The sequence below is a fragment of the Aotus nancymaae genome, unplaced genomic scaffold, assembly GCF_030222135.1.
Source record: "Aotus nancymaae isolate 86718 unplaced genomic scaffold, 86718_ANA_hifiasm-v0.15.2.pri h1tg000141l, whole genome shotgun sequence".
Taxonomy (NCBI): domain Eukaryota; kingdom Metazoa; phylum Chordata; class Mammalia; order Primates; family Aotidae; genus Aotus; species Aotus nancymaae.
Window position 1 is genome coordinate 306,284 of NW_026988556.1, and position 16,221 is coordinate 322,504.

Genomic DNA, 16,221 nt, shown 5'->3' on the forward strand with positions numbered 1-16,221 from the left:
CTCCAGCCTGAGAAACAAGAGCGAAACTCCGGCTCAAAAAAAAAAAAAAAAAAAAAAATCTTCCAGGCGCTGTGGCGGTGGCTCACGCCTGTAATTCCAACTACTCCGCAGGCTGAGGTAAGAGAATTGCTTGAACCCAGGATGCGGAGGTTGCGGTGAGCTGAGATCACGCCATTGCACTCCAGCCTGGGTAACAAGAGCGAAACTCCTTCACAAAAAAAAAAAAAAAAAAAAAAAAAAATCAGAGAGTACAGTGTCCACACTTGTAAAAACGAGGTGCTAGATAAATCCCCCCTGACTCGCCTTTTTATGAGATAGGGTTTCCCTCTTGTCACCCAGGCTGGAGTGCAATGGTGCGATCTCGGTTCATTGCAACCTCTGACTCCTTGGTTCAAGTGATTCTCCTGCCTCAGCCTCCCAGGTAGCTGGGTTTACAGGTGTCCCCCACCGTGCCCAGCTAATTTTCTTTTTTTTTCAACTTCAAATTTAAATTTATTTTTATTTGATTTTTAAAAACAAAAAAAATATGGAACTCCTCATGAATTTGCATGTCATCCTTGCGCAGGGGCCATGCTAATCTTCTCTGTATCATTGCAAGGTTAGTGTATGTGCTGCCGAAGTGAGCACGTGCCCAGGTTATATATTAATTTAATTTATTTTATTTTATTTTACAGAGAATGGGTTTCATTATGTGGGTCAGGCTAGTCTCGAACCTCTGGCCTCATGATCCGCCCTCCTGAGCCTTCCAAAGTGCTAGGATTACAGGCTTGGACCACCGTTTCCAACTTAATTTTTGTGTTTCTTTGTTTTTTTTTAAAGATGAGGTTTCGCCGGGCACGTTGGCTCACGCCTGTAATCCCAGAACTTTGGGAGGCCGAGGCGGATGAATCATGAGGTCAAGAGATCGAGACCATCCTGGTCAACATGGTGAAAGCCCGTCTCTACTAAAAATATAAAAAATTAGCTGGGCATGGTGGCGCATGCCTGTAATCCCAGCTACTCAGGAGGCTGAGGCAGGAGAATTGCCTGAACCCAGGAAGCGGAGGTTGCGGTGAGCCGAGATCGCCCCACTGCACTCCAGCCTGGGTAACAAGAGCGAAAGTCTGTCTCAAAATAAATAAATAAATAAATAAATAAATAAATAAATAAATAAATAAAAACGAGGTTTCACCATGTTAGTCAGGCTGGTCTTGAACACCCGACATCACGTGATCCGCCCGCCTTGGCCTCTAAAGGGCTTGGGTTACAGGCGTGAGTCACTACGCCTGGCCAATTTTTGTATTTTTATTAGAGACCAGGTTTCACCAAGTTGGCCGGCTGGTCTTGAACTCCTGACCTCAGGCGATCCACCCGCCTGTGCCTCACAAAGTGCTGGGATTATAGGCAAGAGCCTCCATGCCCAGCCCTGTAAAGCTTTTAATCTAAAAGCCTTCTGAAAAATTAAGATTATGGCCTGGCGCAGTGTGTCATGCTTGTAATGCCAACACTTTGGGAGACAGAGACTGGTGGATCACGAGGTCAGCAGTTCAAGGCCAGCCTGACAAACATGGTGAAAGCCTGTCTCTCCTAAAATCCAAAAATTAGCCAGATATGGTGGTGTGCATTTGTAATCCCAGCTACGCAGGAGGGTGAGGAAGGAGGATCACTTGAACCCGGATGGCGGAGGTTGCAGTGAGCCGCGATCGTGCCACTGCACTCCAGCCTAGGTAACAAGAGCGAAACTCCGTCTCAGAACAAAAAAGAAAAAAAAAAATCTTCTGGGCGCGGTGGCTCAGGCCTGTAATTCCAGCTACTCGGGAGGCTGAGGCAGGAGAATTGCTTGAACCCAGGAGGCGGAGGCGGGGGTGAGCCGAGATCACGCCATTGCACTCCAGCCTGAGAAACAAGAGCGAAACTCTGTCTCAAAAAAAAAAATAAATCTTCCGGGCGTGGTGGCGGTGGCTCACGCCTGTAATTCCAACTACTCCGCAGGCTGAGGTAAGAGAATTGCTTGAACCAAGGAGGCGGAGGTTGTGGTGAGCCGAGATCGCGCCATTGCACTCCAGCCTGGGTAACAAGAGCGAAACTCCTTCACAAAAAAAAAAAAAAAAAAAAAAAAAAAATCAGAGAGTTCAGTGTCCACACTTATAAAAACGAGGTGCTAGATAAATCCCCCCTGATCTGCCTTTTTATGAGATAGAGTTCCCCTCTTCTCACCCAGGCTGGAGTGCAATGGTGCAATCTTGGTTCATTGCAACCTCTGCCTCCTTGGTTCAAACGATTCTCCTGCCTCAGCCTCCCATGTAGCTGGGTTTACAGGTGTCCCCCACCGTGCCCAGCTAATTTTCTTTTTTACCTTTAAATTTAAATTTATTTTTTATTTTTAAAAACAAAAAAAATATGGAACGCCTCATGAATTTGCATGTCATCCTTGCGCAGGGGCCATGCTAATCTTCTCTGTATCATTCCAAGGTTAGTGTATGTGCTGCCGAAGTGAGCACGTGCCCAGGTAATTTATTATTTTATTTTATTTTACAGAGAATGGGATTCATTATGTGGGTCAGGCTAGTCTCGAACCTCTGGCCTCATGATCCGCCCTCCTGAGCCTTCCAAAGTGCTAGGATTACAGGCTTGGACCACCGTTTCCAACTTAATTTTTGTGTTTCTTTTTTTTCTTTTAAAGATGAGGTTTCGCCGGGCACGGTGGCTCACGCCTGTAATCCCAGCACTTTGGGAGGCCGACATGGGTGGATCATGAGGTCAAGAGATCGAGACCATCCTGGCCAACATGGTGAAACCCCGTCTCTATTAAAAATACAAAAACTTAGCTGGGCATGGTGGCGCATGCCTGTAATCCCAGCTACTCAGGAGGCTGAGGCAGGAGAATTGCCTGAACCCAGGAGGTGGAGGTTGCGGTGAGCCGAGATCGCACCATTGCACTCCAGCCTGGGTAGCAAGAGCGAAACTCCGTCTCAAAAAAAAAAAAAAAAAAATCATCCGGGCGTGGTGGCTCACACCTGTAATTCTAGCTACTTGGGAGGCTGAGGCAGGAGAATTGCTTGAACCCAGAAGGCGGAGTTTGCGTTGAGGCGAGACCGTGCCATTGCACTGCAGCCTGGGTAACAAGAGTGAAACTGCACCTCAAAAATAAAAAAAAAAAAATCTTCCTAGCGCGGTGGCTCACGCCTGTAATTCCAGCTACTCAGGAGGCTGAGGCAGGAGAATTGCCTGAACCCAGGAAGTAGAGGTTGCAGTAAGCCGAGATCGTGCCATTGCACTCCAGCCTGGGTAACAAGAGCGAAACTCCTTCTGAAGAAAAGAAAAAAAAATCTTTCGGGCATGGTGGCTCATGCCTGTAATTCCAGCTACTCGGGAGGCTGAGGCAGGAGAACTGCTTGAACCCAGAAGGCGGAGTTTGCGTTCAGGCGAGATCGTGCCATTGCACTCCAGCCTGGATAACAAGAGCGAAACTGCGTCTCAAAAAAAATGAAAATAAAAAAAATCTTCCTGGCGCGGTGGCTCACGCCTGTAATTCCAACTACTCGGGAGGCTGAGGCAGGAGAACTGCTTGAACAGAGGAGGCGGAAGTTGCGGTGAGCCGAGATCGCGCCATTGCACTGCAGCCTGGGTAACAAGAGCGAAACTCCGTCTCAAAAAAAAAAAAAAAAAAAAAAATCCTCCGGGTCCGGTGGCTGACGCCTGTAATTCCAGCTACTTGGGAGGCTAAGGCAGAATTACTTGAATCCAGGAGGCGGACGTTGAGGTGAGCCGAGATTGCGACATTGCACTCCAGCGTGGGTAACAAAAGCGAAACTCCGTCTCAAAAAAAAAAAAAAAGAAAAAAAAATCATCCGGGCACGGTGGCTCACGCCTGTTAATTCCAGCTACTCGAGAGGCTGAAGCAGGAGAATTACTTGAACCCAGGAGGCAGAGTTTGCGTTGAGGCGAGATCGTGCCATTGCACTGCAGCCTGGGTAACACGAGCAAAACTCCGTCTCAAAAAAAAAAAAAAAAATCTTCCGGGCGCAGTGGCTGACGCCTATAATCCCATCACTTTTTGAGGCTAAGGCGGGTCGATCACAACGTCAAGAGATCGAGAACATCCTGGTCAACATGGTGAAACCCCGTCTCTACTAAGAATACAAAACATTAGCTGGGCATGGTGGCGCATGTCTCTAATCCCATTTACTCAGGAGGCTGAGGCAGGAGAGTTGCCTGAACCCGGGAGGCGGAGGTTGCGGTGAGCCGAGATGGTGCCATTGCACTCCACCCTGGGTAACAAGAGCAAAACTCCTTCTCAAAAGAAAAAAAAAAATCTTCAGGGCACGGTGGCTTACTCCGGTAATTCCAGCTACTCGGGAGGCTGAGGCAGAATTGCTTGAACCCAGGAGGCGGAGGTTGTGGTGAGCCACGACCGAGCCATTGCACTGCAGCCTGGGTAACAAGAGTGAAACTCCGTCTCAGAAAAAAAAAAAAAAAAATCTTCCGGGCGCAGTGGCTGACGCCTGAAATCCCAGCACTTTTTGAGGCTAAGGCGGGTGGATCACAACGTCAAGAGATCGAGAACATCCTGGTCAACATGGTAGAGATGGTGAATCACCATCTCTACTAAAAATACAAAAAATTAGCTGGGCATGGTGGCGCATGGCTGTAATCCTAGCTACTCAGGAGGCTGAGGCTGGAGAATTGCCTGAACTCAGGAGGTGGAGGTAGCGGTAAGAAGAGTGAAACTCCGTCTCAAAAAAAAAAAAAAAAAAAGAGGGAGACTGTTGTGTAAAAATGTCACCGTTTGATTAAATCTACTCTTGAGATGGATTTGACTTGTATCTGTTTGGTTGTTATTGTGAAATATGTTGGTGTACATGGGCTACTTTCTTCTTTTTTTTTTTTTTTTTAAAAAAGACGGGGTTTCACCATGTTGGTCAGGCTGGTCTTGAACTCCCAACCACAGGTGATCCACCCGCCTTGGCCTCCAAAGTGCTTGGATTACAGGTGTGAGCCACCATACTTGGCCTCAGTTTTAATTTAAATATGTAATTAGGCCAGGCTTGGTGGCTCACATCTGTAAGACCAGCACTTTGGGAGGCTGAGGTGAGCAGATTACTTGAGGTTTGGAGTTCAGACCAGCCTGGCCAACATGGTAAAACCCTACGTCTACTAAAAATTCAAAAACTAATTAAGCTGGACCTGGTGGTGGGTGCCTGTAATCCCAGCTTCTCGGGATGCTGAGGCAGGAGAATCACTTGAACCCAGAAGGTAGAGGTTCCAGTGAGCCAAGATTGCACCACTGTACTCCAGCCTGGGCGACAGAGTCAGACTCTGTCCACCCCCCCATAAAAAGTAAATACATAATTGATCTTTGCCTTACCTGACTGGTTTTCAACAATACGCACTCCCTCTTCCTGCACTGTTTGGCCTACCTAACATCAATTCCAGGAAAGCCTGCTGTTCTGAGTAAGGAGGCTGGGATGTCTTAGCTTTACTTAATCCACCTTGAGGGAGGGGCAGTTCTTCCCTCAAGCATGCTTTTATTTAGAAATTGTTTCATTTGGACATCTCTTAGATCATGGAGGTGCTTTTGAGGTGGTATGTGAAGTGTTTCTATGTTTTACTGAATGTACAACTTCAGGGTCGGGTCACGGAAATAGGAGAATATCCACATTTAATTGCCTAATGCCTCCCCAAGAAGTATTTTTGCTTTAAAACAACGTAGAAATGTCGTATGTTTTTTCCTTTTTCATTTGGCCAAATCAACAGTGACTATAAACCAAAAATGAGCTAAATAAATCAAAACTACTTTCTTCTGGAGGTTTATTTTGGATAAAATAGTTGATAGATTACAATAAGACATTGTACAAAAAGACTAGAAAATAATTTAAGCGGGTATTTTAAGCATGAGATTCTGATACACTCATAAACGTGTTTGCTCCCAAGCTCTTACTACAGAGAATAAGGTTTTTCTCCATCAAAAATAACCCAGTTACACCAGTACATCTTCCCAGTTCTGAAAATCAGAAGAAACTGATACTATACTAAATGCAGAAACACTGTCTAATCAAAATATTTGTAATATTACACAGTGACAAACGTTTCCCACATCTATACAGGGTTAACCATAGTTTTCAGCAAAGCAACAAGTGCTTTACTGATTGTCTTTTTCAGTTTATAGATAACTCCAATTTCATGAAACCATACTGTACCAAACCAGCAAATAAAACAGCCGCAGCCTCGCCAAGCCACGCCAATGGCAGGGACCCTATCTCCTGTCCTTTTTGCCAGCTTTCCTCTTTCCAGAGAGTAAGTGCTTGGGCTTCATATCAAAACACATGTCTGTCTGCCTCCCCTTTCTTCCCCAACTGATTCATCTTCTTCTGAGCATTCTTCATCATAGTCTTGGCTTTCTTCACCATCTAAAAAGACGAGAAAAACTTACATTCATTATTTAAAACCAATGTTCCATTCTGAATTTTAACTATTTGTAACAATGTTTCAATGGCTCAGGCCTGCTCCGTGAAGAGACCCTGTTACATCTCTTTTCTCTCAGGCCCAGCACAGTATCTGCAGGAACTCGGTGAATATTTTTGTATAAAGACTGGATGAAAATCATACCTAGGACAGGTTTTAGAGCCAGGACTAGATACAGTTTAGACCTACAAGTTTAGAACACATCTGTCTAACTCCCTGTTACACAAGCCAGGTTTCACGATGGAAATGGCACAGGGGAGTGAAACTCAGGCTTCCATGAAGACCTCAGCACTTTATACAGAGACTTTCTCCGGCACCTACAGGTCCACAATGCTGAAACTACAAGTTTTTGTGTTTAATAAAAGGACATTTCAGCAAGAGAGACTGTACATCTAAAGTGTCTTTTTCAAAAGACACTACAAATGAGCTAAATGTGACTCAAGCTCTCCATTTGGGGGGAAACAACCCTGCAACCTAAGGATGAGCATGATCCACCCGTCGACCCAGCAGTTCCCTCCAGCTATTCCTCCCATGGGCTTGCTGGGACTGGAGGCCTCCTGGTGCTTAGCAGTGGCCACTTGCTGGCCCTCTTCAGACAGCAGGGCCTGATCCCAGACTGCAGGTCCTGTCGACCATGCTCTGCCCCCACTCCGAGGAAGGAAAGCGCCAGGGACTGGTCCATCCAGTGCAACTGTCCAGGGGCATCCACCTGCACCCTGGGCCGAGCTCTCCTCTAAAGGATGCCACAAAATGAGGGCACACAGGGCACACAACCCCTGCTGTAGCCCCTGCAAATGACAGCTGCTGGTGTCTGTGCTGAACCCTGTGCAGTAAACAGCACGCAGTGCACACAACCCCTGCCATAGCTCCTACAAATGACAACTGCTGATGTTTGCCCTGAACCCTGTTCAATAAACAGCACAGACTGTTATTTTATTCCATTACATGACACAGAAACTGACCTTGACATCCCAAAGACCAGAAACATCACGTGGAGGTCGAGAGCAACTCTGACTTCGACCCCGGGCCACAGAGGAGGGGGGAGCAGAATCTTCCCACTTTCTTTTCCTAGTGACGCTCCAGGATCTTCTTGCCTGGACCGCGTAGTGGGCCTGCAAAGCAGGGAAAGCAACGTTCGGTGCTCAGGACCCCAGCCCCGCCTCTAGGCTCAGCGACAGACACAAGGTCACTCCAGCAAGAGGGGAGGAGAGGAGTGTTTGAACCATTACCATATGGGCTAAAGATCTTGAAAATATACACAGTTTTTTCACGTTAGTGACATTTTCCATGTCAATTGACATCTGAAATTCACATTAGTAACAATTTCACATTAGTCATTGGTCAAATATTCTTATTCGCTTAACAGAAGCTGCTTTATGTAAGCTGATTTTAACTCAAAGAAAATCAGAACTCTCATTTAAAAATGATTATTAGAGTATCACATCACAATTTATATTTCAGACATAAACAAAGCTCTCTCCCTCATCGCCCCATTTTTGGGGTTACTGATATGAACACAAAGGGACACTTATCAGACAGAAACTGCAGACTACACATCCAGAGGACAGGGTCTGCGGCCACACCCAGGCACATCACGGCACTGCCTCATGCCTGTGGAATTTTTTTTTTTTTTGAGACAAGAGTCTTGCTCTGTCACCCAGGCTGGAGTGCAGCCTCAACCCACCACTTCAACCCAGACCCAGGGTCAGGGAATCCTCAAGCCACCACTTCAAACCAGCTCCAGGGCCAGTGAATTCTCGACCCAGACTGAGGGTCAGGAAATCCTCAAGCATCACTTCAACCGACACCCAGAGCCAGCAAAAATCTCAAGAGAGAGACTGGAAGCTCTCATTGCTTTTTGCTGTAATTTCCCATGGCTTTCCAGGACATTGCTTTTCTTTTTTCTTTTGAGATAGAATCTTGCTCTGTCACCCAGGCTGAGTACAGTGGCACAACCTCAGCTCACTGCAACCTCCACCGCCCGGGTTCAAGCAATTCTTCTGCCTCAGCCTCCTGAGTAGCTGGGATTACAGGTGCATGCCACTGTGTCCCGCTAATTTTTTGTATTTTTTTAGTGGAGATGGGGTTTCACCATACTGGCCAGGCTGGTCTCAAACTCCTGACCTGATAATCTACCTGCCTCAGCCTCCCAAAGTATTGGGATTAAAGGCGTGAACCATGGCGCCCAGCTGGTTTTATTAAAAAGGTGTATCCAGCCACATGAACACGGGAACCGCCCCCCACACTCACGTTGTCTTTATTGTCCATGTCAACACCAAGACTACGCATCTCATTCTCCAAAACTGTCCTCTGAACCTGAGAAGAAAAAAATGACATATTTGCTTTAAGCAAAATTAGTTTGATGAAATGTTGAAAAAAATTTCACAGGAAAAAAAAAAAAAATATATATATATATATATATTCCAACAATTATTTTAAGAAGTTGTAATTTTTACTGGGCTTTGCTTTCATGTTTCTGGATAGCTCAATTAAATCCCATGAAAACTAACATTTATGGAGCAACTGCTGTGGTAAGACACGGCATATCCTCCATGTCTGTCTACTCTTCACCACAACATGGGAGAGTGACCATCTCCATCACAGGTGACACACTAAAGCTGAGGTTAGCGAGGTGGCCTAAGACAAAGGCAGTGTGCCAATCTCCCTCCTCCCAGGGATGGCTGAGCCTCATCCAGAAAAGTACAAAAATGTCCAAGTCCACCATAACCAGTCAGTTGCCACCATATGAAAACAATGTATCCTGAATGTCAAGTTACTCCCCTCCAGTTACATGTTAACTGCCCTCTACCTGGTCTTTCTTTTGCCCCATCCCACCCTGCCACAGAGCCAACAAACTGCCTTTTGTAGACTGGGTCAGATTCCTGTAAATTCCTAAAGAGTCCAGATTTAATGTAGCAATTAAAGAGCAAGAAAACCAGCCAGGCGCAGTGGCTCATGCCTGTAATCCCAGCACTTTGGGAGGCCAAGGCGGGCAGATCACTTGAGGTCGGAGTTTGAAACCAGCCTGGCCAACTTGGTGAAACCCCATCTCTACTAAAAATACAAAAATTAGCCGGGCGTGGTGGCAGGTCCAGCTACTCAGGAGGCTCAGACAGAAGAATCACTTTAACCTGGGAGGTGGAGGTTGCAGTGTGTCAAGACTGCACCACTGTACTCCAACCTGGCTGACAGAGAAAGGCTCCGTCTCGAAAAAAACAAACAAAAAAAAGAAATCAGAGCAGGAAAATGAAAATGTTAACTGATTGCCTTAAACATCGATGAACCAGAACTTACACTTTTTATCTGTACAACTGCAAAATGACTGGATCCATAATAGTGCTAAACTTGAAGCTGAAAGCCACCAAGAAAGGACACAGTAACCAGAATACAAAAGATCAGGACGTGAGCAATACTGTAAATCCACATACACCAACAAAAGAAGAATGTGCAGTCTTATGGCCATAAATGGCAAATAATGGCCATATGCTAAATAATTCTTATTTAGCAATGATTACACAGGAATCCAATTTGCAAAAAATAGATCACACCTCTTTGGAAAGACACAAATTTGCCTTCTTAGCAGTTCGAGGCATCCCGGGTCCCTGTGTATTCTTTTCTTAGGACTACAGAATTTTCAGCTTCCTCTTCTCTCTAATCTGCTTTGCCAGCTGTCGGATTTCCAGCATGTCCTCATCTTCACTCTCAGAGTCACTGTCATACTCTCCAGCAGCTGTTCTCAGCTCTTCTTCTTTTTCTAATTCTTCCAGTTTCTTTTAAAATAGAGTTGTAATTAAGCAAAATTAACAGTGCACAAAGTCCTAAGTGAGTGAGTGCGGCAGCGTGTGTAGGAGAGCTGTGTTTTCCTGCCTCGGAGGGCGGAGTGAATGCCCTGGTCCGGTCCCACCTGGCCCTGCCTATCTACGCGCAGTGTATTTCACAGGGCGGGTTCCATGATGAAAATGGAGACCACGTGTACACCAGCTGCCAGCAAGTCAGTAACTGCTGTGCACCGTTTTACTTCTTTAAAACAATGAAACTCCAAGGCCTAAAATGTGCAGAGACCGCCCCCCTCACTTCCAATGCTCCCAGAAGACATACAAAAGGAGCTTGGTCCTGAGAAACGGAATTCGTGCCACGTCCCATGTATCCATTCTAACGTCACCCCAAATACTGCCTCACTGGCTTTTTCACACGACAAAAATGAAAACTAAACACATGCAGGTTCATCACACCCTAATGAAGCAACCTGGTCAGGAGCCCAACAGGCAGACGTGCCTGTGGGAGACTCTGGCCAGGAGCGCACAGGGCGAGGTTGGGGGGCCAGGCCTCATGGAAGGGGATGGCATGGGCACAGCTGGATCGGAGGAGGGGAGTCCCAAGGCTTCTCTCGCCCAGGAGTGTGGAAGGCACAGGGAAGAGGCTGGGAAGGCAGGTGACTGCTGCGTGGTCAGTGAGGGTGCAGGCTGGACAAAGGCCCCAGCAGTGGTGAGAGCAGATGCCCTGAGGCCACTCCTCCGGCACCAATGGAATTGAGATACTGCCCTGGAATATGCTATGGAGGTGCAAGGAGCACAGAGACACGAGACTGAAAACATGAACTAGATTATGGAGCGCCTGTGGGAACCAGGGAGTGGAAACAGGACACGCAGCCGCCAAGTACTGTACATATAGCATTTTCCAGAAAGCTCAACCGAGAGAAAAAGACAGGATAGCAACTAACGGGGGACATGGTTTAAGTATGTTTTTGTTTTTTAAAAAGATGAGTAAAACTTGTGAACATTTATATGCTAAGAAAAAGCAAGTAGGGAGGGGATGAGGCAGGAAAAAGATGTGACACAGCACAGCTCCCGAGGAAGAGGGCCCAGCACGGCAGAGCTCAGCCAGGCCAAGTGTCTCCACCAGAGTCTCGGGCTGAGGAAGAGGTGCAGGAGGCAGAGTCAGGGTGGAGGCAGCAGGTGCAGGACAACGAAGGGGATGGGTACAGTGCCTCCATCAGAGTCTCGGGGTGGGGAAAGTGGTGCGGGGGCAGAGTCGGGGTGGAGGCAGCGGGTGCAGGAGAATTGAAGGGGACGGGCACAGCAGGACTCAGCCAGGGCGGAGTGTCTCCATCAGAGACTCGGGGCAGGGGGAAGTGGTGCTCGGGCAGAGTCGGATGGAGGCAGTGGGTGTAGGAGAATGAAGGGGACAGGCCCAGCTGAGCCAAAGCTGTGCTGCTATCTTCCAGCAGTAACATTATAATAAAAAGGAAAAAAACCCCACAATTTAAAAAGTGACAAAAACCTTCATGATCGCTGGATCAATATAATCAGCTATATTACGGCCTTCCCAGATTTCTGGTATCTTAATGTTTTTCAGACAAATTCATTAAATCCCAGTACTCTAAAGTTAGAAAAGGGTGGTCACATTTATAGGAGCTTTTAATGTCTTCAAGTACTATGTGTGTAAAATGAGTTGTGACTGATGGCAAGTCATGTGACTCCACTGCATGACAGCACTGCATGCAATTCCATGTGCGGCGCCATGAACAGCGTCGCCCTCATTTAACACTTACGCGCGCAAAAGCTACAAAAACCACCCTACCATCCCAAAACAAAATAATGGCAGAACTCTCACTGAGTACTGTCAACTTTTTTTTTTTTTTTGAGACGGAGTTTTGCTCGTTACCCAGGCTGGAAGTGCAATGGCACGATCTCGGCTCACCGCAACCTCCACCTCCTGGGTTCAGGCAATTCTCCTGCCTCAGCCTCCTGAGTAGTTGGGATTACAGGCAGGCGCCACCATATCCAGCTAATTTTTTGTATTTTTAGTAGAGACGGGGTTTCATCATGTTGACCAGGATGGTCTCGATCTCTTGACCTCATGATCCATCCGCCTCTGCCTCCCAAAGTGCTGGGATTACAGGCGTGAGCCATCGCGCCCAGCACTGTCAACTTTTTTTTTGAGACAGAGTCTCGGCTCTGTCACCCAGGATAGAGGGCAGTGGTGTGATTTCTGCTTACTGTAGCCTCAACCTCCTAGGCTCAAGAGATCCTCCCACCTCAGCCTCCCGTGCAGCTGGGACTATAGGCGCACGCCACCATGCCCGGCTGATCTTTGTATTTTTTTAGAGACAGAGATTTGCCATGTTGCCCAAGTTGGTCACAAACTCCTGGGCACAGGTCATCCAAAGCGCTGTGATTACAGGCATCAGCCATTGCACCTGGCCCTCAGCATACAACTTTCACTCTTCAAGAAATTAAAAGTTGATAAATAGGCTAAAACACTTTTACTCATTAAAGTCTTTTCCCACTTTTCTGAAATACTTCACGTGGAATCGGCATTTTAAAATAATGATCACACTCTGCCCCTTACTCTGAAGATCCAAAATATAATCATCTCCCATTTCCAGCTCAAGATCTCGTTCCTGCAATGGAAAGAGAAATTATCATCAGCTTCATTTTGCCTTTCAGTGCTCTACCCTCTTCTTGTCATATGAAACCATCTCTTCTCCAGCCCTCTCAGTATCAGTAGGCTCACCTTCCGTGCCTTTCAGTGCTCTGCCCCCTTCTTGTCTTATGAAACCATCTCTCTCTGTGCCTTTCAGTGCTCTGCCCCCTTCTTATGAAACCATCTCTCTCTGTGCCTTTCAGTGCTCTGCCCCTTCTTATGAAACCATCTCTCTCCATGCCTTTCAGTGCTCTGCCCACTTCTTGTCTTATGAAACTTTCTCTCTCCAACCCTCTCAGTATCAGTAGGCTCACCTTCCATGTCTGGAAGGGAGGCTGTTTCTGGCCATCTGTGGGCTGTCTGTCCTACTCATTCATTTTGTTCTCCCCTCAAGCCAAAGAGCTCCACCAGAGGGGCTTCTGCGGGGAGCTCACTGTTGTGTCCACAGCCTGACACCTGGACACCCGCAGCTCTGCTTCGATGCCCCAGGCCCTGCCCGCCCCCATGAGAACTCCCGGTGAGAGCTTCGGCAGCATACTCTCTTCTTCTTGGGCTCCTCCATTTCCATCCTCTTCCTGCATGCCACGACTCCTCCAGGGATGAAAGGGGGCCTCTCCTGAGAAGACATCATGTAAAGTATTTATGTGGAATGCCTGCTGAATGAGAAACTTACAAAACCAAAAAAGTCGAAGCAAATTCCCTATATGCAAGGGGAACAGAAAACCACACCCAGACCAATTAATACCAACAGATTATTTTAGGGGAGAGGAGTCAGTTTCAAGGTCAGTTTGAGCACGGAGACCAGGAGGACTCCACAAATTGATTCCAAAGTTTATTCAGGAAAAAATGAAATCATGATTATCATGAAAAATTATGGAAGAAAGTGATAAGAAATAACAGTGGATCAACAAATTAAAGAAATTTAGACATAAACTCAAGTGCATATAAGAATTCAACAGAAAGATAAGACAAATATTCAATACTCAGGTCAGAATGACTTTGCAATGAATGATAAGCCTTTCTATGTATGATGCAAACCTCAACAGCCAGAAATAAAATATTAATATATGTTAATAGTTCAAAAATGTACAACACATTTGAGGTTAAAAAGGCAAGTGACAAAATGAGAAAAATATTTATAATGTATCTGGCAAGCATCCAACCTTTTTAATATAAAAATAACAAATCAGTGAGAAAAAGATAAACAACCTAAAGAACTGAAAAGGCCAATAAGCAAACAAAAGCACTCACCCGCACCCGGCATTACAGAAACAGATTTTTACACCACAAGAGCGACAGAGTTAGCACCCAGCCGCATCCAGGACATAAGGAAAGACACAGCTTCCTATGTCAGTGGAGCATAAACCAGGAGGGAGTTTGTGGGACAGCAACATTGTTGACACAACGTCGTTAAGTCCAGACACATTTGCAATAAAATATTAAGACACAGCATAATGATGTGTACTCATCCACAATGGACAAATAATTACAATTTATTTACTTTTTTTTTTTTTTTTGAGACGGAGTTTCACTCTCGTTACCCAGGCTGGAGTGCAATGGCGCGATCTCGGCTCACTGCAACCTCCACCTCCTGGGTTCAGGCAATTCTCCTGCCTCAGCCTCCCGAGTAGCTGGGATTACAGGCGTGTGCCACCATGCCAAGCTAATTTTTGTATTTTTAGTAGAGACGGGGTTTCACCTTGTTGACCAGGATGGTCTCGATCTCTTGACCTTGTGATCCACCCGCCTCGGCCTCCCAAAGTGCTAGGATGATAGGCGTGAGCCACCACGCCCGGCCTTCATTTTTCTTTTGTTTGCATTTTATTCTAAAATCACTGGCCAAGATTCTCATCTCGCAAAACACCATTCTCATCTTTTCCTGGAGCAAACACCCATTTGTTCCAGGAAAGAAAATGTTGTGGACAGGGAAAGAGGTGGAAGGAAGTCTGGTCACTGCCTATTCCACTGTGTACAATTTGAATTTGGAACCATGCAAAAATATTGCTTGCTTAAATTAAAATCATTTAAAAGATAAAAAGTTAACATTTAATACCAGCACAATACACTGGGAAACAAAATGAAAGGCTTTCTGGCCTCATAGCCACTCTTTCCCGGACTGAGGCTTTCCAGCAAAGGAGATGGGAAGTAAGGCTGGCCTGCTGGTGTGGACAGATTCCAGCAACATACACGACCTGGGGGCACAAAGACAGCTTCCATAACAATGATGAGCACACAGCCACCTAATAGCCTGGATTGTCTGAACCAAGCAGAGGATCCAGACGTGGATCGTCTGACAAACACAGGGCTTCTTAGGAAGTGTCCTAAATTGTGTTTAGGAAGTGCAGCCCCTGTTGAAATTCATCAAGAGAAGGAAAGAGCCCAAATGGGAAAGAGCATGGGTTGAGGGGCACAAAAGTAGGTCTGTTGATAAAGAATGAAAGTAAAGCGGACATCAGCTTGAAACTTTGTGCTGTGAGTCAGAAGGACAATTTAAACGTTGCCTAAAGATGTGCACACAGTCTGCGCTGCTGCCTTCCAGCTGGAAGGGAAGCTCAGCTCTTGCCTACTGCCTGGAGCCCTTCACAGAATGTCCCCTGCCCCGACCAGTACTTGCTGCAGTGCCCCTCCCCCTCTGCAGAATGTCTGGGTCCTATGTTCTAAACTGACATACTTTCAAATTTTACCTGACCTACCTGAACTCAGGAGAATCTGTTGAGGCAGGTCACTCTCTGGGTCCTGCCCTTATCACAGAAACTGCTAGACAGTGGTGATCAGCACCCAGCCTGAGGGGATGGCTTCAAATGGAGGTGAGTCTGTAGGGACAGGGGCATTATCCGATTCTCTGCCATGTTTCAAATCCTTGGGAATTCAAATTTCACAGTGCCCCAGGGAAAAGTTGATAGGGCTGATATCGAGGAGGGAGGGACCACTGGATGTCCCACCTGGGGAGGGCCATGGCACCCTGAGTCTGTGGTTAGGGAGGACGGCTCTTTAGAGGTGGACCAAGGTGCCTGGGGGAATACATCATGTAGGGGAAAGGGTGGAGTGGATGTATTGATCCTTTCTAGAAGGGGACAGGTCACATCGCCGTGTCTTTGTAGGGAGTGGTGGGATCGTGTTGTGCTGGTGGCCCAGGGAGGATGACAGGCAAGTCTGAGCCCTGTATTGTGTCTTCAGGCACCTGGAAGGTGCCCTTCCATACTGTTCAGAGGGATTTGCACTGGACATTTCTAGATCTTAGGGAAGAGTGGGGAGAAGTGGTCTCAGCCAGAAAACTGTTGGGTGGGTTGTCTGTGACAGAGCACGCAGTGACAGCCTCTGGGTGGGCGAGGCTGGGGCTACTGTAACTGC

At 46.7% G+C, this 16,221-nt stretch overlaps 2 non-coding genes and 1 pseudogene across 2 annotated transcripts; all 3 read right to left on the minus strand.

Annotated features, from left to right (window-relative positions):
- Positions 1-520: 520 nt before the first annotated feature.
- Positions 521-627, minus strand: LOC135272908 (U6 spliceosomal RNA). Its single transcript, XR_010340836.1, has one exon. It is a non-coding gene; the product is annotated as a U6 spliceosomal RNA (small nuclear RNA).
- Positions 628-2,373: 1,746 nt separating this feature from the next.
- LOC135272906 (U6 spliceosomal RNA) lies at positions 2,374-2,480 on the minus strand. The gene has a single exon (XR_010340834.1). It is a non-coding gene; the product is annotated as a U6 spliceosomal RNA (small nuclear RNA).
- A 3,293-nt stretch (positions 2,481-5,773) lies between these two features.
- LOC135272880 (GTP-binding protein 4-like) overlaps positions 5,774-16,221 on the minus strand; it is a 691,440-nt pseudogene continuing 680,992 nt past the window's right edge.